General features: G+C 37.8%; 1 long non-coding RNA gene across 1 annotated transcript in view; it reads right to left on the reverse strand.

The window, feature by feature from the left end:
• Positions 1–21: 21 nt before the first annotated feature.
• The window catches only part of LOC119256703 (uncharacterized), a 31,659-nt gene continuing 8,163 nt past the window's right edge, over positions 22–23,517 (reverse strand). Inside the window, exons 2-4 of the long non-coding RNA XR_005127862.2 lie at positions 21,291–21,516; positions 767–855; positions 22–250 (exon numbers count right to left, since the gene is read on the reverse strand). This is a non-coding gene — a long non-coding RNA (uncharacterized LOC119256703). The remainder of the gene's footprint in view (positions 251–766; positions 856–21,290; positions 21,517–23,517) is intronic.

Raw genomic sequence — 23,517 nt, forward strand, 5'->3', positions numbered from 1 at the left:
CCAGACTCCAACCCGCTGAAAGAATGTGTATGGCTGTGGGTTTCGGAGTCCAGGGTTCAGCTCTTCATATCCCTTCTTTCCAGCTTGAAATTCACCTTGCTTTCTCATTGCTTTCCAAACAAGCATGGACCTGGTGAAAAAACCTTTCCCTTATCAGGCGACACCCAAGTTAGACGGCAGTTTTGACTTCCTCCCATGTGTGACCCAGCAAGTTGTCTCACTAGGCAGTCTTATTTACTGTTGGGGTAACCTGAAAAACCAAGAGACAAGTGTGCTAAAGTTATGATTTGCAAAACAGCATGCAATGTAAAAATGGTGACAAAATGCGTCAGCAAAATGTAGGGGGGTTTATCTGAATATTATAATTCCTAATAATAACTTGTGGACAAACCTCAACTTCTTAAAGTCAGAATGAGCAAAATATTATTTTAATCTCTCCCGTTATCTCACTATTATCCCATCACCATGGCTGGTTTCTGCATGAAGTCATGACATCTTTAGATGCTGCACAATTTAAGGGCAGGATGGAGAGTGGAGGGTGTTTCTTTCTTAAGATTCTGTCCTGAAACCCTATCTTAATTTGCACAAGAGATCCAGGTGGAAACACCTGTTTTCTTGATGGGTTTGTTGGGGGAAGACCTGGCTCTTAACTCTAGAATATCTGGGTTATAGAATGTGGCCAATTAGTTGCCTTAGAAAAAAGCATGAAGATAAATTGAGAAGTTAGTAGAAGAGGAGGCAGTGGGTTCAGTGTGGAAGTTACTACCTTCTCTGGGCACTGCTCCCCATAAACACGCATAGGTCTGGCACTTGTCTGTTTTCTGGATTTCTTTGAGTCTCCATGATGATAAATAGCTGGAAAGAAAGTAAAGAATTAGGCCAACCAGCCAGGTGTTTTGACTGGATATTCCAGACATTTCAACAAATATTTATTGAGTGGTTCTTACAAACAACACTGAGTGGTAAAGGCATTTGGAGACACCAAGGTGAATAAGATCTATTTTCTGCTCTTAAGAAGTTTTTGACAGGTCTGGCTATGTGAAACATCCAGGAGAATTTGGCCACATCTGGAATTTTTAGTGGATTCAATGGGTGCAAAATGATGGCTGAACAGGACATGTGCGTAAAGGGGATGTTCATGAGTCAGCAAGGTAATTTGTCCAGCCTGTTTCTTCCAAAAACTGTCTGTTGTGTAGCGGAAGTCGATTATACATTCCCACAGGGGTTTGCAACTTTGCAGATTACCACATTTCTAATGCTGGGACAAGACTAGACTATGTTCTAATGAAGGGCCTGGGTGTGTATCATAATTGCATTATGATTAAGGGAACTGTGTAATCAATCATCCCTAACTAGGCCTTTTAAAAAAATATATATTATTTTTTTTTCAATTCCAGTAATACTGGTTTAAAACATAGCTGTTTAGGGTGTGCAGCATTATATTTTAACAGCTGTATGTACTGCATTATGATTATCACCCAAAATGTAGTTTCCACCCAACACCATATAAATCGCCTTTACCCAATTCATCTACTTCCCTTTTCCTTCACTATCTGATAACCAACATTTTGTTTTTATAACCTGAGAGTTTGTTTTGTTTGTTCATTTTTTAGTTTCTTTATCTTCCAGATGTCAGTGAAATCATGCAGTATTTGTATTTATCCATTTGACTTATTTCACTTAGCATAAGAACCTCCATATTATTGCAAATCCCAAAATTTCATCTTTTTAAACAGCTCAGTAGTATTCCATTGTGCATATATACCACATCTTTTTTATACAATCATCTGTCAATGGCACTTAGGTTGTTACCAGCTCTTGGCTATTGAAAATGCTGCAATGAACATAACAGTGCATAACATCACTTTGAATTAGTGTTTCCGTTTAGTTGGATCAGATGGGATTTCTTCTCTTATGTTTTGAGGGATATCCATTTCATATTGGCTGCACAAGACTGAATTCCCATCAGCAGTGTACAAGGGTTCATTTTCTCCATCCAACACTTGTTTCTTGACTTTTTGATATAAGTAATTCTCACAAGTATGAAATGATATCTCATTGTGATATTGACTTGTATTTACCTAATGACAAGTTATAATTGCCATCTGTATATTTTCCTTGGCGAAATATCTATTCAGATCCTCAGCTCATTTAAGTTTTTTTGTTGTTTTTTTTAATGCATTTTGGCTATTAAGCCCTGCCATATGAGTGAATATGTGAATATCTTCTCACATTAATATGTTTCCTTTTCAATTTTATGACAATTTCTTTTTCTCTGCAGAAGCTTTTTCATTCTAAGACTTCTCATTTGATTACATGATGAGTTTATCACCTATTTTTTTCTATGTATTTTAAAAACATTTTTTATTGAGGCAACATTGGCTCATAACATAAATTTCAGGTGTGCAATTTATGTTGTCTTTAGTACATTTTGAGTTACTTTTGGTGTGTGGTGTAAGAGCATAGTTTAGATTTATATTTTTGCATGTAGTTGTCTAGTTTTCTTGGCACTATTTTTCAAAGAGAATTTTCTTTCTTAATGCTTTCTTTAAATGCTCTTGGCTCTTTGGTTATAATTAGTTGCCCATATATATGTGTGGGCTTTGTTTCTGGATTCTCAGTTCCTTTCATTGATCCATAGGTTTTCATTCTAATGCCATGGTGTTTTGATCATTATAGCTTTGTAATGTAGCTGGAAGTTAGGGAGTAACTAATTTGAAGTGTGATTGGAAGCTATGGTAATTATACTGGGATAACAGGAGTAAACTTGGATGTCCTGAGCAAAGATATGTATGGCCACTCTAGCTATAGCTGAGACAAACCTAGGATGAAGCATTTTTAGTACCTGTGATAGGGGTAAGGATGCGTTCCTGATGTTACCTAGTGTGCTAGCTCCAGAGATAAGGAATTCAAATTAAAATAATATGGAAATGCAACTTTAATGATCATATTCTCAAAATTTATTTTGCCATACCCTTCTTAACTACTGTACCATTAACCCAAATTGTCATTTCTGCTCAGACACAGTTGCCCAGTTAAGGATTAGGTCTGATATAATTTGGATCATCTACTTACAAATAATATAGAGATACCAGATTAATTACATCTTCAAAGTTAAATGCAAATGGATCATATTTTCTGTTTACTACAAAAGAATGCCTGGAACAAAATTCAGAAATATTTCTAGTGATAGCATGAAAAGATAATTAAGAGAGCATCTCTTTAATTTTTCTTTGATATTAAAGAATCAGATTTAAAATATTTTATTAACAACATCTTTTCTAATTCACTTTGTTTGTAGATTTTGCAATGGAAGTGCTTTAGGAATCAGAGATTTCTTTCTTGATTATTTTATTTTCTCATGAATTACACTAAGCTTAGTAAAAGCATGCTGCTTGGCACATAGTAAGAACTCAATAAATGCTAAATAAATAGTGAGTAAATTAATTATGTTGGTTAAAGCAAAGTAAAATCAGTCATCTCATTTCCTTTTCAAATTATTTAGGGATTTTCAAAATTCCTTAAGAAATTATCCCCTAGCAGAAATACTACTTTCTGTCTGTGAGCCATTTTTAAGTCACTTACCTGCATTTCTGTGCTTGATGTTTGTGTGTGTGTGTGTGTGTGTGTGTGTGTGTGTGTGTGGTGGTGTGTAATTAACTGTCTGCTGAAGCTTAAAGCATAAGAAGTTACCAGAGCACAGCATTAAAAATTCAACACTTTTCTACATTCCTTGTAGGAATTCAACCCGATGCTTATATTTCATAATCTGTATATTCTATGTGGGTAAATCCATCTTACTGTCATCTCCTGTCTTTCATGGGCTGCGGTTATAACTGCATAAGTGGCTCTATCTACTGTGCCTACCATAGTATCAGACAGAATTCAACAGCAGTGTGATTATGTTTAAATAATGATGACAGTGAGGAAGTAGAATCTTCATTTGGGTATATTTTGTAAATAGACGCTCATGGAAAAGGACCCAGCATTTTGGACTATGTTTTCATCCAAAATCCTTAAAAGCAATATAAAATGCAGATTGCTCGGTCCATGGACATTTTTATGTTAATTTGCTATTTGTTAGGAACTGTGGTTTAATAAATCCATCTATCTTTCCCCTTGTATTTAAGATAAAATACAGAGATGCTATGAAATATCTCAGCCATGTGAGAAACGAATTCGTAGATCGTATTTGGAAGGTTTGTGAAGAGTAACTGGCAAACTGTGGATACTGCACACTGTTCACATTTTATGCTTTAACCCAAACAAAATTAATAGATCACTTGGGTTTTGGAAAGATTGCTCCTGGACCAGCAGTGTATTTCTGAATGACATAAATATAAGAAAATTAGAAATTAACTTTAAATGGATTTAGGCTTCTTACATAAATGAGAGCCACCCTAACACAAATTACTAAATCTATTCAGAGTAATTTATCAAGCAGTTATATGTTGTTTTGCTGTGTGGAAATTCCAGAAAATTTAATAACAACATTCTTTCTGGAAATTGCATTAGCATAGACCATTAATAAGTTAGACCTGTGGAGCTCGTGTGGGTGCATAACGTTGCCATTAGCAATGTATAGTCAAGTGGAAACTGGTTATCACTAGAGCACATCTATGGCAAGGCTGAAAGACAAGGTTTTCCAAGAGCTTTCAGTATCATCTGAAATAAGCACTTACAAAGTTGTACTATGGTATTTAGCAGTTAACATGAGCCAACAGTGGTGAGATAAGTGGTCCCAAATGAAATGAATATATGTGGAGCCAATTGTAGAATTTTACAGCCAGAAGAGCTCTTATCATTTAACTACTCCAAACCCCAGATAAACAGGTTCAGAGAGGTCAAGTGACTTGCTCAAAGTCACACAGCTAGAATGTGGCAGGGCCAGGATGAAACCTTGGGTCTCCAGACTCTCAGCAGAATGCTCTGCTCACTATATCACACATTGTAGAAATTTAAAATGCTGGGTTAATACTACTCGCAAATAAGCAGGGCTCTGGCAGCTGATGGATAAATTTGGCTGGTGCAAACAATTAAGCAGAATAACTGCAAAGCTGCAAAAAGTACGAAGATTTATTTTATGTTTAATATGGGTTTTGGAAGAGAGGTTTCTAGCTGGTCAAATTCAAATAATTGCGAACTCTTTGCAAAAGGTTGCTTTACTTTTAGAGAACCATAACAGAAGGATTCAGAAATGTGATTCCTGCTCAAAACCTATTGTCAACATTCCACAATGGTGGCAAAAGTATTTCTCACAGCCCGGTTACTCTGGTCCCTTCAACATAATGAGGGACCACAATTAATTACTCAAAGTGCAAGGAAAGAGGACATTTGGGCTACAACCCCAGGCATTTCTCTCTTGCTCGGGGATTTTCCAATTGTTTTAGACACATCATACTTGGAAAACAAAGACAGCAGATCATTAAAAATTAAACCTAGGTGCATGTGTAAGCCACCTCTTAGGTTGGTGAAGGGGAGCAGAGCAAGTGGAGACTTCCAGCTATGTTCCAAGTTAATGAGGGGTCTTCACCCTCTTTGCCCTATGACCTTGCTGGCACCTCTGCTGTTCTCCTCTGTGCTGCTGCCCTAGAAATCGGTGGCTCAACTGTATTTGCAATTACAATGGTCTGAGTAGAGCATTAAAAAGGCTAGGTCAACAGATAGCCACATGCTTCAGGTCTCAATGGCAGCTATTAGCAGTTTTGCTGGAAACCCCAATATCATTTCAGCAGTGGAGAGGACTTTACAAGGTGGCAACCGTAGCGTCAAGAAATTAAAAAAAGATAAAGAACTTGGCTTGGAGTGTTCTGACAATGGCAGGTGTGAGGAAAGATTATTTCTTTCCTTCCACAGCTACCCGTGTCACTTTCTAGCCGTATGCCTTTGTTAGGATTGTACGTATTTCAGCATTATTCTATCTGCTGTGTTTCGTGACACCGCCAAAACACGGTTCAGAAAAGCTGAACTTTTAATTGTGGTGAGAAATAAGTTAGTTTAATTATTCTCGGGGAGTAGAAAAGATGGGTTTTGTTTCTCTCCCTAAGTCCTTCCTTCCTAATCGCAATTCAACACCCTTTTTTCAGCATTGCTCTGTATGAACTTCATGCTGCTAGACAAATAAATTCTTTGGAAAAATGCACATTTTTATTTGGAAATAATGCCATCTCTTTGTTAGATTTGCAGCAATCCTATTTTGCCTCTACTGTTTTTAAGTCGAAAATGAAAAATTATATAGAGGATGTTTGTGCATCATATTGTGCTGAATGGTATGTAGGTCAGCGTGCTGCAGCACCGAAGATAAGGGACAGGGAACAAGTGTTCTATGTACTTACAAGCAAATATCAGTCATAATAGAGGAAGACAGATCTACAAGAGCGTTTTGGCTTCGGAAATGTTTCTTGTCATTAGCATTTAAAAAAAGCTATGAGATTCGGGCCTATCAGCACCGATTCACAGCAAACCCTGGCTTGCACAGGTTGTTATCTATTTCGCACAGAGGTACAGCTGGTTAGCAAATGGATTTGCAGATTTTTTTTTTTTTTTGCAGGGATGAGTAAAAAGGCAAAGAATCAGGTACTTACAACCCATTCAGAATGTAACAATTTTGTTTGTGTTATAAACCAAACCTTCTGTTTTTGCAAACTGCATTATTTTTAGAAACAGAACCAAGAAAAAAAAAACCCAACTGATTTAAAAAAATCTTTATTCATATTCCAATATCCCTAAGGGTTCTAATATCCATGAAGTAATACCAGCAACGAGAGTAATAAGAACAGCAGACTCCGATGATTCAGTTTACAATGTGGCTTTATTGTGTTAGCAGTCAAGTCAAAAGGCAATATCTAATATTTTTTAATTTTTTATTCTCTCTGTACGCTAGATATAGAGGGGAAGAAGGTGCTGGGTAAAGGTGTGTGTGTGTGTGTGTGTGTGTGTGTGAATGTGTGTGTGTATGAGTGAGAGAGTGATATATAGAGAGAGAGGGAGGGAGGAAAAATAAGAGAGAGAGAGAGACTGTGAGTTCTCATTTGGAAGGTGAGGATAATGCGTCTTTATATTTGTGTGAATTGATATCAATTATCAGTAAGGACATCATCATGCAGGAAATACAATAATTTTGGCCGAAACGATGCTATATGGTAGATACAGTTGATTAAGTTCTTTGGAAAAAAGCAATTACTGAAAAGAGAAAATCGACAGCAAGGTGTTTTATCTCCTGAGTCTGGAGATATTTACATCCTTGGCTTTTATTAAGAGGGTGCTTGGGGAGATTCCAAATAAAGACATGGTGCAGGGACCATATTTCTTCATGTGGGTGCATATAGGTCTCTGTCAAATATTTTCTGCAAAGGCGCTCAGTTGTGATGGGCGTCAGATTTGGCATGTCAAAAAGCATTGACCCCTCCCCCCCAATCAAGCCCAGTGGATGTATTACCATGAATGATTAGGTGTGCAATCAAGCAATCTACGAGGCTCCGTTACTGTTCACATAGAGAATACTTACATTGGAGCCCCTCTAGTGCTGTTTGCTTCATTAATTGAGAGGTGATGGAATCCCATGCAGTGAGGCAGGATAAGCCAAATCCTTTGTCAACATCTTCGACTTAGATCAAAGAGTGGAATGAAGTAGGGTGGGCAGGGGTGATGAAGAAAGAGTAAATAGAAATTAAGAAATGGATTGGATGTGCTAGAAACATTTGATGAATGAAATGCCGTTGAAGCACAACACTGAGTATTTTTGTTTGCAGTGCTTTATTAGGAAATAGACAATCAGCCACTTCACTTTTAAATCAAGTTTTCTGGAGTTAGTGCATGCCTCTGTCTGGCACAGCAAACACATTGGTCTTTAGTTCGATCACTGCACCGTAGCCGATTACCTTCTGCAAAAGCATCCGGGTGTAGGACTGGTTTTTCTTTCCCCATTTTGTTTCATTGCCCTAGCTTGTGCTTTCAGGGAGGTTCATGAATACAACTGCATTTCAGTGTAATTCACTTCTTTGCAATCTTATCTATTTTTGTTTATTTAATTTTAATTTTAATTTAATTAATTATAATTTCATTTTAAAAACATGTTCTGAGAAGGTGCCCATAGGCTTCACTAGCCATCCATGGCCCAGGAAAGGTTAAAGAGGTAGATCTGAAATAGAACAAACCAGTGGGGGAAAACACGAAATCCAACAAACAAAACCTGAGAGGTTCTCATACGAAAATAGATCCTGAGTCAAATGACAGGCACTAACTTCTCTCTTCTTTTCTCACTGCCTCTGAAGGTCAAGGATGTCTTAAATGCTGAGGATCTAGCAAAGCTGAGGGACTATTTAGGAGAAAGTTCGCGAAACACGGTGTGCTCTGGGAATGAAGTCCAATCATTATTATTCACATGTATGTACCTCCTAATTTCTCAGAAAGTTGGTCTTGTTTCTCTCTCCAATCACTTTTTCTCCCTTTCTCCATTCTTTCCTTTGAATGACCCTGACTTCTAATCATAAAATTCCCACAAGCTAGATTTAAGGAGAACAGAATCTGCTTTGTGTCCTTTTGCTTAATCTGGCACAGAGTTGGTCAATAAGTGTTTGTTGAATGGATGAGTGAGCAAATGAATCCGTGTGTAATGGGAGAAGAGACTCTAGACAGGTGGGTTCTTGGGTGGACAAGCAAAAGCTTAGAAGAGCCAATAGCATGTCACTCAAGGCTGGAAAGAAGTCTGAGAGAAAAAGAAATTCAATCAGCTGATATAGCAATAGCAGTGATAAATCTTCAGGCTGGAGAAAAAGTACAGTTTTTCTCTGAAAGGTCATATATGTGTAGTAAATCCACATTTACTAAATAATTAAGCTATTCTTGAAAACTGGAGAAGCAAAGTACTCAGATAAATTATTCTATCAGAAGAACAGGAATATGAATGTCGCGTGAATCCTTGTAATCTGGAACTGGCTGGGACTAGGGAGACTCTACAGCCAGGCTCACGAGCATATGTGAGGACGGGCATATATTCTGAGAATGGTTGTGTGGACATAGCAGAGGTCAAGCACACAAGCCCAGCTGGTAGAGCCTGCTGCACATGTAGCTGCTGGGACCACGATCATGTACTTTCACGTATGCAGTTCTTTGTTGACGGAAATACCATTCCATGACACTTGACTGTGTTGGATGTTGAATTGCTTTATTTATACAGTGTCAACTAAATACAATTTAGTTTATCAAATGGAATGGGTTTTAATGTTATGACTGATATGTGATGAAAGTGTGATTGTGCCACCAAAAAAAAAAAAAACCAAAAAAAAACCTCAGTCCTATTACATGACAAAATCTAAGCCTCAGTTGGGAGAGAGCTGTGGGAGAGATGATCTGACCATATGGACTGCATCTCCCTGCTTTTCTGTCCTTCCTAACATTCAGGGCTCAGCAGAAAATCTGGCCATGTGGTCTGCCTGGCATTGCCCAGGCTGGCACCTGTTTATCATGAGGGCTCTCTGCGTCAGGTAGGTCAGAGCCTTCATAGCCACTAATTTCATTCTTAAGAACATTAAAAAAAATATAGACCATTTTCATGCATAAAAAAACATAAAAGGATAGTAAATTGAACATTCAATATGAGCAGTAGAAGACTGTGAATACTCTTACGGAAGACCCTTTTCACCTGTAGTAACTATGTTTTCCCAGTGGGAGTAACGTAATCACTGTTCTGATTTTGGTTTATCCTTCCTTTGCCTTTTGTTATAGTTCTTGAGGGTTTCCTTTTACTAATTTTAGAGACTATGATTGTGATATTTAATTTTATGTGTTATATATACTATGGGTTTTTGGTAGATACCCTTTTTTCTGCCTTAATTTTCTATTTTTTAAATAATTTTTATCATGAACATATGCTAAACATTTTTTAATGCTTTGTGCTTTCTTTGAGATTATCATAGGTTTATCTTGTTTATTTTTCTTTTAATTCTGCTGACTTATGACTTTCTATAATTAAATCAGACAATCTAAATGCTTAAGAGAATTAATCTATAAAAACATCTCAACTAATAAATTTGAGGGAAAGATTTTTAACTAAAGATGCAATGTTTTGAAGATTTAGTGACTTACTGATGTTTTCTATTTCTTCTTGAATCAGTTTTACTAAATACTTTAAATGGGATTTGTCCATTTCATTTATGTTTTAAATTAGTAACCTAATGTTCTTGGTATTCTGATTATCCTTTTATTTTCTGTTCTTGAATTTCTGATCTTTATTCGTGCTCTTTTGTTTGTACCAATCTTGCCATAAATTTTTCTGTTTCACTAATCTTAAAAAAATTGCTGGTTTTGTTATTTATTATTTTATTCCATTTTAAATTAACTATTTTAACGATTGATTCATATTACTTAATAATTTTTCTTCCTTCTGTTTATTGACATTCTCTATTTTTCTAAATTTTAATTATGGATACTTTGTTCTGTAGATTTCAGTCTGTTTTTCTAAAAAATTAAAATTAATAAAATGATTATTAACTGATTTACTATGACTTATATTTTAAAATTGATATTTTATTTTTCTTTAATCTCTGATTTAGAAACATTTTAAATGTCAAGACATAATTTGAAAATGTTATTCTTTCATTGTATTTTAAACTAAATTGCATTTTGGTGAAGGAATCTGGAATGTATGATAATATTTTGAAGTTACTAAACTTTGTGCCTTGATACTTGATCATTTTTATAATTGTTCCATATGCGTTTGAGACAATATTATTTTCTAATTATTTGGAGCAGTGTTCTTTATATGTCCATTAAATCAAGCCTGTTAATTTTGCTATACAAATCTATGTCCTCACTAGTTTTGAACTTCTAATTAGTAAGATAAATTTACTAAATTTCCCACTGGAGTGGTGAATTTAACTTCTTGTAATTTTACATATTTCAAAGCTATTTTATTTGGTGCAATATATTTTAGAATTGTTTTCTTTTTCTTGTTTGATATATATCTATCTATCTCAAGTGTGTGTATGTATATATATATATATATACACACTTATATATATGTAATTATATATACTTACACACACACACATATATATATATATACACACACACACACACACACACACATATATCAGAAAGAGAGAGAGAAAGATCTCACAATTGTACAGCTAGTATAAATTTCAACCCCAGGCTCATTTGATTCATAGTTTGTAACAAATTAAGGGGGACGGTTATTTATACTGTAATTATTTTTATATCCTGATCAAAGATCAGATCAAACAGGTTTAATGATGACTCCCTTTGTGTCAAGCAACTGGATCTTTTTTTTTTTTTTTTTGCTCTTCTTTTCCTTGACCATTTTAGCCTTTTCTATATTTGTTGGGGCTCCTCTTACTTTGGGATTGACTCTGACATCAGGCCCCCATATTGCCTGTTTACATCTTGCTGTTTCTGTTGTGATAAAAGGATTTTCTAGAGAAAGAATGCACAGAATATTGATGGACTGGCCATCTTCTCATAGGCTATTCAGCTGGGACTTGCAATTTGATAGATTTCAGGATAGTTTCTAGTTGCTCTGCAGTTTTTATGTATGGAACTGAGTTGGGTGGCAATATTTCTAGGTGTTCAATTAAATTGTAATCAGACGGATCATGTTATTTTTGTAGTTTTCTGCCACCATCCGTCCCCCTCCTATAAGCACCCCCAAATGGCACACGGTAGGGATTCAGTCAATGTTTGTTGTTGAGTTGGAAGATTCCCCCTCTAACACGGCAGACACAGTGCTTTCAAAACAACAGAAGATCTTATTTTAAAAATCTATTCACTTCTTCTGGTGGGCTGGTTTTTTAAAATTCCGCACACACCCATATGTATGTGTGTGCTTTAGTAAACACGATGATAAAGCGTACCTAAATCACAAATGATCACCTCAAAAAATTTGAAGTGGTTTATCCCTGTTGGTTTGCCTTTCCCACTAAAGTCATCATCTGTTCGCAGAGTACCATTAACAGCTGAAAAGACATGGCAGGGAATTGAACAAATTGAACATTCATAGCAGACAGATTTTCTCCTTCTGTGTGTGCGGATTGGACATGACTGTGAACAGTTGGAGGTCAGACCATCACTAATATGTATAAAACTTTTGATGTTAATTTACCATTAAAAAATATATTAATTTTTGGCAGAGGTGCGAATATCCTTGTCTTGCCTCGAGCTTTATTTCCCGTGATACACAGAAAGCTGAAATTCACACTGGGCCAATTTGAACAGCAAGTAAACTTTTTCTTTATTAAAGCCCCGTTTTGTTTCTTGGTGAAAGTACATATATGAATTTCATTTTCATTCACTAAAAAGGTCCTTGAGAAAGACTGGGATAATCAGAAAGACTAGAAGAATCCTTGAGGAAAAGAGGGATAATATGAATGGGATACAAATAAGATATTTTGGCTACCTTTCGTAGGTGTCTCTGAACTGGTCCTTCCAGTTGCCATTTATTGGCTGGGTCTGTTCAAACCCCAGCAAATGTCTGGTCAAGAAACAAAAAGAAGGGCCTCCCCGGTGGCGCAGCGGTTGAGCGCTGGGCTGCAAAACTACCCACAGCCTCTGCAGCACCGGTTCGATCCCCCACCGCCAGCGAGGGTCCCACATGGCATGCAGACCTCTCCTGCAGCGCCCGCAGCTCCCCTCAGCAGTGTATTTCATCAGTCTGCCTGTTCTGCTCCCCGCTCTGGCTCTGGTGAATTCTCTCACCCTCCCGCACTTCTGACTGTACCCAGTGCTTGTATAAGTAAATAAATTAATTTAAAAAAAAGAAACAAAAAGAAGTATTCAGTGATGAGTGGTGATACCTTAGCACGTTGGTAGTCTGAACTTTTAAATTGAACACTCTTTAGTCTTTTACCTCTATTATTAAATGGTGGTTAGGGACAGGGTTGGGGCTAGAAGGCAGTTGGAGAAAAAAGGAGGAGAAATACCCAGTTAAAAGCCTCTTCACAGTCCAGCAACCAGCCACATTTCCCCATGGATGGTCAAAGTTCGTTTCATCTTTAACATCTTTTCCTCCACCCAGTGCCCAGTTCCACCAGGAGAGTAAATATTATTTCTAAGCAGGATGGCGCATTTTGAAAGTGCTGGTTTCATGTGATATGTGCCTTTATGAAGAAAGAAAATAAGAGGTTTTATTTTATTATTGCAACAAAATACAATTATTTTTGACATGTTGACATCTGACATAAAATCATATTGCTACATCTTCTCTGAATTAATCTCCTTTCTGGTGGTATTGCCCAAAGTATTGACACCAATTTCCTATAGTTTTTCTTTTGTTCTCTTTGCTCTAGTTGGTAGTCCTTAATTTTGTAGACTGCTCTTGGCTTTTAATACAATGCTATTATTAAAATAACATAAAATAAAACTCTTTAAACATTTAAAAGGAACAGTCTCCCAATAAGGCAGGCATTAAATTAACATTTACTGTTGCTCTTCTGGATCTCTGGATTTTTTTTTTCCCTTGAGAGTAAAGAAACACTTTCCAGGGATCTATGGACCTGGGAACTTTTCAAGAAATGCACCTTGGGTGACCTTTTTTAGAAGAATCTCGTTAGCATGATATTAAACAATACATATAGTCTATACGTGGACTACGGAATAATATTTGGGGGTATTCCAGAGATTGTGATGAAATACATGTGTCCTTTTTTCATAGTAAGTATCTGAGAGCAAGTCACAGTTTGTTATTTTGACCACAGCCACTAAACTTAAGCTCCTTTGAATAGTAGTTAAGTTTCTTTTAACTTCTGTATACATAGTCAGCATCCCATAAGCGACAACAATTCACATTGAAAATATTAATTTTCACCTAGGTATAAGTCTTATGAAAAACTTTATTTTTCATGATACAGACAGAGATAAATTTCAATTTGCAAAGCAAGTAATCTTTTCTAAAATTTCAAATTGTTATCCAGGGCCCAGCCTTGGGCCAGATGTTGTAGAAGATAAAAGAAAACTAGAAATCAGGACCGCTTTCGCCAAGGAGACTGTCACTGCATAAACAACACTGAGCAAAAGACTGATAGGAAGGGAATAGTGACATCACAGCCAGGAAAGGATTGTGTCATTTGATCCATGGGAGGGAACAGGAAGACACTCTAGGTCAGCTTGAAAACCTTGGTTGATCTCCAAAAACCATGTATTGCATTTTGGGATGTATGCATTTTAGGATGGCCCACGTTTTATTTATCAATCATTAAGCAGCAGCATTAGCAAACAAGAGGACATGTAAAAAGTAGGTAAGATTTTAACTTTTCACCTTAGGATCTATTCATCTGGATTTTGAACAGGAAAATGAGAACCTGGAATATCTCCCTTAATAAATAAAAAAAAGAAAAGAAAATGCATACATTGTGCAAAGATGAAAAAAGATGTAAGAATTATATAAAATAAAATATTTAAATTAAAAATAAATAAATAAATAAATAAATAAATGAAATGTCCTTCAATTTTATATTGAAAAATTCACAGAGAATGCTAATTTGCTCATCTTCTATGAGACCTGGCGTGAACTGACAAAATCAAGGTCTTCTCCGTGATGACAAGAGATTACATTTTCTGATAAAAAAATAAGCTAGGCTTGAGTTTTTCTGAGTGGCAAGTCTGAGAATGCAGTTGGGTAAGACAATGAATGAAGGGTCTCTATAGCCATCATGGATTTTCTTCTTCTTCTTCTTCTTCCTTTATCTACTGTCAATGGGCAAAGGATTCTATGCCCTACTTCCCTTGATTTCTGATGTTTCAAGAATCATGGCGTCTAGGTGTATATTTCACTTCTGGCATTTTACAATTTCTTACAGTTTTCCCAGTTGAACAGTCACAAAACATCCTTGGAAGCCTCTTGCAAATCTTCTGCATTGGAATGACTTACTCAACTCTAACCAAGATGCTCTCTCTCTGTCTATCCCGATCAATTCTGCCAGCCCAGCCCTACTCAACACATTCTACTGACAATTTATTCTGGAAGCTGGATAACAGCAAATAATAACAGTGGTGGTGGGGGATCAGAAATAGAAGTTTTGTAATGGTTGTGAACCAAATTGCCGACTTGGTTTTGATGCGCGGCTACTGCTGTGGGAGAGAAGCAGAATGAGACATGGCTGCACCAGCCTCGTGAAATAATGGACTGTGGATAGGAATAGCAAATTTTTTTTTTAAAGGAAAATGGGAGAAATGGTTTGAGTGTTGGATCTGGTCTTTTCTTTTTGCAGGAATTCTGTTGTCCCTTTAGAAAATAAAAAAACCGTTCCAAGGCACACTGGCACAGCGTGGCACTGCAGCCTTCCTTGGCACTGCCTCGTCCTGTTGCTGGCAGGACAGAGCATGGACCTCTTTAGCCTCATCCTCTGTTGTTTTCTGCACAGGAGCCAAACATTGTGGCTACTCACGAGGCAAGGCTGGCAGCCGAAGGACCCAGATGCCAAGCTCTGGACTGGACTTCTGTTCGGTTTGTGGCTGGTCCCTTCCCTGGCATCTGCCCTGGCTTTGCAGCAGCCTGTGTCCCCGTCTGCAGAACTGGGCTCAGGATTAGGCTTCTGTTGGCTCCTGTGGATGTTCGGTCACTGTTTCCCTTTTGAATTATCCTTGATTATGAGGAATGTGCCTTTATGACACATTCCTCCCCAGGCGCCTGCTCAGAAGAGGTGCTTTTGCTGCTAAAAAAGGGAGGGGGAAGCTTCTCTCCAATTACTGGCCATTGTTAGCCAGAGAGCTGGTGGAATGGGACCACCCTTTCCTCGGTAGGAAGATGTAAAACGAAACACAAAAGCTTGTGTATTAGACACAAAGCTTATTTTCATTTTAGTGATAGAAAAAAAGTTCCTAATGAAGTTAAACAAGGAGGAAACAAAATCAAAAATAGTAATAAAGGAATTTCAAAAGGCTCTTCTCTTTGAATCTGTCAATTCCTTAACCAAAGATGATTTCATCTCATTATCAGAGACTGGACTTGACAAAAGAGAGTGGGTTCTCTGGGGTGCAAGAGCAAGTAATACATTTATGGTATTTGTCAACCGCAAGGCATTGAGTTGAGTTCCCCCTGGGTAAGGCATATTGGCTCACATTCTGCTGGTGAGGGGTCGGTGGGTGGGGGGAGCATCAGTTAGTAAGTACATTTATCCCTTGAGGGGAAACCCCTCTTATCATGGAAAGAAAAATCCACCTGAACAGCTCACCAATTAGAAGCAAAGCTTCATAGAAACAGACACAATTCAGAAATTCTCACCTTTGGAACATCTTTGTACATGAGTACTTTTGACATGTCCTTTTGACATTTTAATTCCAGAATCTTCAGGTATTTGCTCTCCTTTTGACTCACTATTGCTCATCATAATTATACATAAAGTTCAAATGGAAGGATGAATGTTAACTGAACAGAAGGTGATTTCCTTTGCATGCACAGTATCTGAGTGAGCTTTGGGAATTTGAGCAATCTTGGACCTAAAGTTCCAACCAGTAACCTTACTAAGCCATGATTACTCATTACTCATTTCTTTCTCTCTCTCTCTCTTTTTCATTGAGGTAGCATTGCTTTACATCATTGCTTGTGTATTAGACATATAGGACCTCCCTTCTTAGGTGTTGTTACCACAACACACCCGCCATCACACCAAGACATCCATAGTTCACCGCCATCATCCATTGCACGCCTTCCCCATGTTCCCCTGGCCTTTCCCCCTCCCAATATGGATGTGTCAGTTGTATAGTCAGCTTTCTGGGGTTAGCTCTTAGTTTGGCTTTACCTGATCCCTTGTTGGATTTCTCTATATGCCATATATATGTGACACTGTCCAGTATTTGTCTTTCTCTTTCCTACTTATTTCATTTAGCATTACCCTCTCCAGCTTCATTGATCAGTTTCTATAGGAAAGAAGTTTGTCTCAATGACAATCTCTTTTGCTTCATGAGATCTCAATGGAGCTGTCTCTGAAGTCAGACCTGAATTCTAGTCTCGTCCTGCTCTTAATTAGCATCTTAACCTTGAGTAAATTGCTGAACCTCTTTAAATCTCAGTTTGTTCCTCTATAAAATGAGTTTGAGGGTAACAACACCTATCTCATGGGGTTCCTGTGAATGCCACATGACAAAGTCATGTTCACTAGAAGGCACAGAGTAAGACCTAACTAGGTGTTGGCTAATTTTATGAATTTTTTTAGATTTATTTTATTTATTTATGCATACAAGAACTGGGGTATAGGCTAGAGATGCAGGGAAGGTGGTGAGAGGATGCACCAGAGACAGAGTGAGGAGCAGAACAGGTGGATCTACTGAGACACACTGCTGAGGGGTGCGGCAGGCGAGACAGGAGAGGTCTGCTGCACCATGTGGGTAGCTCTCTGGCCGGGGATCCTCATGCCGAAGTGAAAAGTGGCTGGTGATAGCTTGATAGTGCTGAGACTTTAACCCCTGCACCACCAGATAGGCCCTAGTGCTATGATATTTTTGTCAGCTGGGGCAGGAAGTACAACTCCTATCAATCTGTTGGCCTGTGTCATTTTTCTTTTATTGATTTGACCCTCCTTTCTATCGAATTTATTGCTTTTAACAAAGTAGAAGAAATTGGATTTTGAGATCCTCTGGGCTACATGGAACATTTGATAAAAAAATATTTGCTAAATAAAGCAATTTAACTCCCTGAATGTATTATTTTAAAAATGTAAACCAGGGGCCTCCCCGGCGGTGCAGCAGGTTGACCATCACACTGTGAAGCTGTCTGCAGCCTCTGCAGTGTGGGTTCGATTCCTGGCCAGCCAGGGAGAAACCCACGTGGTGTGGCAGACCTCTCCTGCCTCGCCAGCTGCTCCCCTCAGCAGTGTATTCTGTCAGTCTGCCTGTTCTGTTCCCCGCTCTCTCTGGTGAATTCTCTCACCTTCCCGCACCTCTGACCTGTACCCCAGTGCTTGTATAAATAAATAAAATCTATAAAAAAAAGAGTTCTCATTGTTGTTGTTGTTGTTTTTTTTTTTTTTTTAAAGTAAACCAGGATCCAGCCAGTTCATAATTACTGTCAGCACTGGCATCTCCTGAGGTGGGCAGCAAGGATATTCCAAGTCTTAGGTATATATTACTGAAGAAATAATTCTATTAATGGAATACTTTCTGAATTTGAAACTGTGGCCACACCCACCCAGAAAATAAAGTGATGGGCTCAGGCAGTTGACCTTAGCTGATGCAAAGCACTATGGGAAAGAGCAAGGGTCCCTAAGTGAAGCATTAGCATCATTTGTGAGCTCTAGAAATGGGAGCCCATCCCTAAATCTAGAGTACTGGAGGGATGGAGTTGGCATACTTTTTTTGTAAAGGGCAAGATAAAAATATTTAGGTTTTATAGGTCATTGGGCTCTCAAAATTGTGGTCTGAGGCAAACTTACATAATATGTAAACAAGTGAAGGTGGCAATATTCTAGTGAAAATTTACTGACAAAACCAGGTGGCCCTAGCTTGCTCATTAAAAATATGCTGAATCAATATTCAGAATTTTATTTCGTAACCGACTTTTAGGTAAGTCACTTTGTCTCTACGTATCTTTCAGTTCTTTTTTCTTTCTGGTTAGCCATTCTCTGAAATAAGAAATGTGACCATCTTGAGGAGTTTGGAGAAAAGGATGAGAGACTATGAGCCTGGGACCCAAGCTAAAGGGCCAGACATCTAGGAGGAGCAGCTGTACTTAGAAGATAGGGACTTGGAGGTGGGGGTAGGCGGGTGCTTGGAGGGGACTAGAGAAATCGAACACACTCTGTTCCTGCCCACTATTACCAGAGACAATTTGGGCCCATTGTTTCAGATCTTCCAATTTTTCAAAAGAAGCTGAAACCTGATAAAATCAGATTTTTACATATTGGCCAACTTGCTTTAAAAACACAATGTGACCCTACAAAATCAGCCATACAAGGCTGAAATGTAGCTTGGGAGGTTGGTTGGTTGTGACCTTTGCTTTAAGTCCTTAGGTCTTTGTCACTGAAATACCGCTGGTTACCTTGAAATGAGATTGGGGGTTTTTCCAAAGCCAGTCTTAATATTTCAAGGGCTGATCAGATTTATATCTACTTCTTTGAAGTTGCTCCTCTATTTCAAAATTTTCTACCCCAAGGTGGTGCCACAAAGCGTTACCTGACCATATGTACTAGGTATGCCAAATATGAAATTCTATACATAGAATTTCATGAATTCTATACATAGAATTTCTATACATGAAATTCTATGTATAGAATTTCATTAGAATTTGAAGAGCCGAAATGAAAATGCCAGGCTTGGCAGCTTTTTCATTACAACGAAGATTTATGGACAACCAACCTAAAAAATTCAGAGCAATCAGTCCACATCAGGTTTGAAATTTTCCAGCTCTTCTGGAATATGCTAAATCCTCCCTTATCTCATCCCTATTCTTTGTGTTGGCAGATTTAGTTCTATGATTCAATAGAAAGCATTCTCTTTGCCTAATATTAAAAACTCATTTTGTTCTAACTCTAATAATTTGAGACTTTTTTTTTCTGAGTTGGATATAAACAGAAATTACCTTTTCATCACTTGAAAGTTTAATTCCCTAGTTTTAATGAACTTCTTAAAAATAAATTGGATAGATTAAATAAAACCTGTATTGTTTTTATTTGACAATCTCAAACTGCTGTATTGTGGAAATATTTGGGGCGCGAATTGTAATTTTAATGTCCCGTGGGCATTAATTTATTTGGGATTCATCTGTACCACAAGTCATCTGAAATTCTTTTGTGGAACAAGACTCACAGGCTAGAAGTCTTTGAAGGCTTTTAAACCCAACCTCTTTTTTCTTTTTAGCAGCAATTCTCCCAGAAATAGTCTATTGTGCCTGACAAAATGTATATCCAATCCTGGACTTGAAAAGGTTCTGCTCCTATTTGTAACTCAGTAGCCCGGAGGCCCAAATTGGTATTGAACTTTCTAAAAAAGCACTCTTGGTTCTTTAATAAGAACTTATTGGTAATTAGCACCCTAGCCTGGGCCTACAGTTTGGGTTGTCAAAATAAAAATAAAAATCAAGTGGCATCTGTTGATCTGGAAAAAAACAAAACCCGTTATACGCATTTAGCTCTGCATTTTAGAAATTCTTAAGTTAATCCTGTTTTAGCATTGTGGAGAAAGGTGCAAAGGAATGAAATGATCCCATGAAATCCTTGTGTTCCATAAGGTGTCTTGAAGTTTGATTGGATATTAACTAAAAGATCATTTTGTTTCTCTTTTATAGCAGGAGATGCAATGTGTTCATTTTATAACATCTCTGCTGTTTGGAATAAATCACCAAGGACAGATGCTCATCACATTTCGGTTCAATAAAATTCTTTGCAGAGTCTGAACAGATACATGGCTAGTTGCTTTAGGTCTGTGTCCAGGCCATTATTTGTTTGGAAAATCAAATTCACAGTACAAAATAGAGTTATACTAAGGACATTGAAATTAATATTTTGTTTGCTGTCTTATGTGTTTGTTGCTGTTTTGATTTTTTTTTTTTGCCAGGGATGTGCATTTAGGTCCTTTTATTTATACATATCATTGACCCCCTCTTCATTGTTTCTTCTAAGACAGCAGTTAATCTGATTCCCTGCTGTTAAATCTTCTAGTAATGCCATTTTAAAGGTTTTCAGCAGAAAAATTTGCCTTGTCCTTGAAGAAGTACAAAAATCCCATGTTCAGTCTGTTTTTGTGCATGTGGCAACAAATGAGTTTTCAACAGGCAAAACCGAGATGCTTATTTAAAAGTGCTACAAAACTGTTGGTGAGTTTTGGATATCTTTCATGTGCTGTATGGCACTTCTCTTGAGTTTAGAAAAAAAAATCAGGAAGACATAATCTCCTGTCTTGCCAATATTCATTTATTTATTTTTTTTTAGAGGAGGAGAGATTTGAGCTTAAAAAGTTGTGAGTGTACATCTTCAGTTGATATTTCCTTGAAGGAGTTTCATATGGTTTTAAATTATTTATCCAAGAGGGTATGTAAAAAAAAAAAAAAAGAGTGGAGGCTTTCCATCATGTTGTGCAAGGTAAAAATGTGCATTTTACAAACACTCATACATGCATGTTCCTACAGTCGCAAGAGTATCCACAGAAAATATTAAGCACATGTGTGTGTGTGTGTGTGTGAGTGTGTGTGTGTGTGTGTGTGTGTGTGTGTGTGTGTAAGTGAAAGAGAGAGAGAAAGAGAAAGAGTAAAGTTGCTGCTGGAATGTTGAATAAATAAATCAACCCAAGGCTACAATGGTGTGGGGTGATAACCATTACTCAAAGGGCAAGAGAAAAAGCTTACTAACCTGTCTTGGTGGTTTGCCTTGAAAATGAATCCTCGAATCCAGGGTGGATGATGACCATTTGGTGGGGCTAATGCTCTGACACCCTCTGACGGGACCAGAAAGTGGAAGTCAGGCCCGGGGCTCACACCAGCGCCAGTGAAATTTGTTTGCTGTTTATTTATTAACATCCACGTCTGTGTTGGATTTACTTCCCAGCTTCCTCTCTTTCAAGAATGCGTTTTTCACCCTGGAATTAGAAGAATATTTTTATTGGCAGATGCCGATGCTTTGAGGAAAGGACTCTGGCTCTTAGGCCATTTTAGGATTAGCTCTTCCCTCTCTAGCCTCCCCTCCCCCCGACTTATCTTCCCCCACCAACCTGGAATTAGGGTTCTGAACTACAGAGAGAAACCTTTCCCATGAGTGTGCAAATCCTGAAGTTTACAGTGACTAGATAATAAGTAATAAAAATTAGGCCCTTTCTTTATTTAAAGATCGCCTTCATGTTGAACTGGCTTTTTACTGCCATTAAATATTTGCTTTCTGGGAGCATTCGTGTATATTTTCTTAGCTCTTAACTACCACATTTCTGCTCGGTTTTATATCTGCTAGCCCCAGCATTTACAACCTACGAAAACCTCATAAATCTACTTCATTTTTCTAATAAGACATGAAAGTCCTTAATTGGCCTTAATGAAATGCACTTAAAGGGCAATAAACGTGTTTAAGCCCCTCTTTCAGGGTGAGCATCAGTACTCTCACTCTACTCTGTTTTAGCCTTTCTGGTAATTAATCATTTATTCATATGTGACGAATCAGTAACAAGATCAAGCAACTACGGCACAATTGCATGATAATAAGCTGCTCATATATGTGTCAAGATTTAGCAATCCTTTTTAAAGCCTAATTTAAAGTCATTTTACAACTAACCAGACTGCTTCTCCGAAGCATTTTTTCCCCCAGTATCTTTTCTACATATTTTCATTTGGATGCCATCTTTTTATTTGTTTATAGAGCCCAGTCTGCCTTAAATCCACTTATGGCACCAGCGTGAATTTCAGCAATGCAAACATTTACCATTGTTTTTCAGTGACTCCGAGTTCTCTCTTTGATCCAGAGGAGGAGGTGGAGGAGAGGCAAAAGAAAAAGGCCTGCATTTATAAATAGCAGACCCAAGAGCCCCTGCCATTTTTAGTACATATTTAAACCTTAAATCTGCAGTGATTGATGGAGATGTGTTAATCATTCGCCTGCACCTTGGCACTCTGAGAATTCCAGCCATTTCCCATACCAGAGATGCCAGTGGAGGGATTCCTTGCCCTGCAGAAGAAGTCTCTCTCTCTCCCCCACCCTCCTTTTATTGAGATATAAGTGACAAGTCCCTCACCACAAGAGAAATTCATATTTCTAATCCCTGCTGACAGAATATCTGAATGCCTGTTGGTGTGTATATAAACTGGGGATTGGGTTTTCCTGCCTGGGTAGAGCAGTGGTTAGTCCAGATGAGGAAACACACCTAAGAAAAAGATTTGGACCTATATGGTTTTAGTCAACAGGGTTGCTTTGTTCTTATGGACAAATCTTCTTTTTTAAAAAGAATTATTTTTTTATGCATATTAGAGCTGGGGTGTAAGGCAGAGGTGTGGGGGGTGCGTGTGTGAGAGGATTCACCAGAGGCAGAGTGGGGAGCAGAACAGGCTGATCGACTGAAATACACTACTGAGGGGAGCAGCGGGTGAGATAGGAGAGGTCTGCTGTGCCATGGCTGGGGATTGACCTCGTGCTGCAGTGGCTGCTGGTAGCTTCATAGTGCTGAGACTTAACCACTTGTACCATCAGTGAGGCCATATCTTGAGTCGATGATCAACCAGTTGGCATTGGCAGTGGTCTGGATAATCGGGGCTCCTTTGTTCAGGCCAAGGAAACCAAAGTAATTAAAGGAAGAGTTAAAGGTCCTTCTCTGGCATATATTAACATATGTAGATCACCTGGTGTTAATCATCCAGACATCTTTATATTTGCCTATAAAGTTAGGTGACAAGAACAGGTACTTTTTTAAGAGACTGACAGACTCAGTAGAGATGGCACCTGTCAGTAAAAATTTGCCATTTGAAATAGTTTGCTAGCTGAAGTTTTACTTTCTTCAGTTAAACATGATAGAATTAGAATGAAACAAATACATGAGTCTCTCCCTAAGGTGCACTTAAACCTCATGAATACACATATAAGATTAAAAAAAAAAAGTGAG

Source organism: Talpa occidentalis, unplaced genomic scaffold (genome assembly GCF_014898055.3).
Source record: "Talpa occidentalis isolate TD23 unplaced genomic scaffold, MPIMG_talOcc4v2.1 talOcc4.396, whole genome shotgun sequence".
Lineage (NCBI taxonomy): Eukaryota > Metazoa > Chordata > Mammalia > Eulipotyphla > Talpidae > Talpa > Talpa occidentalis.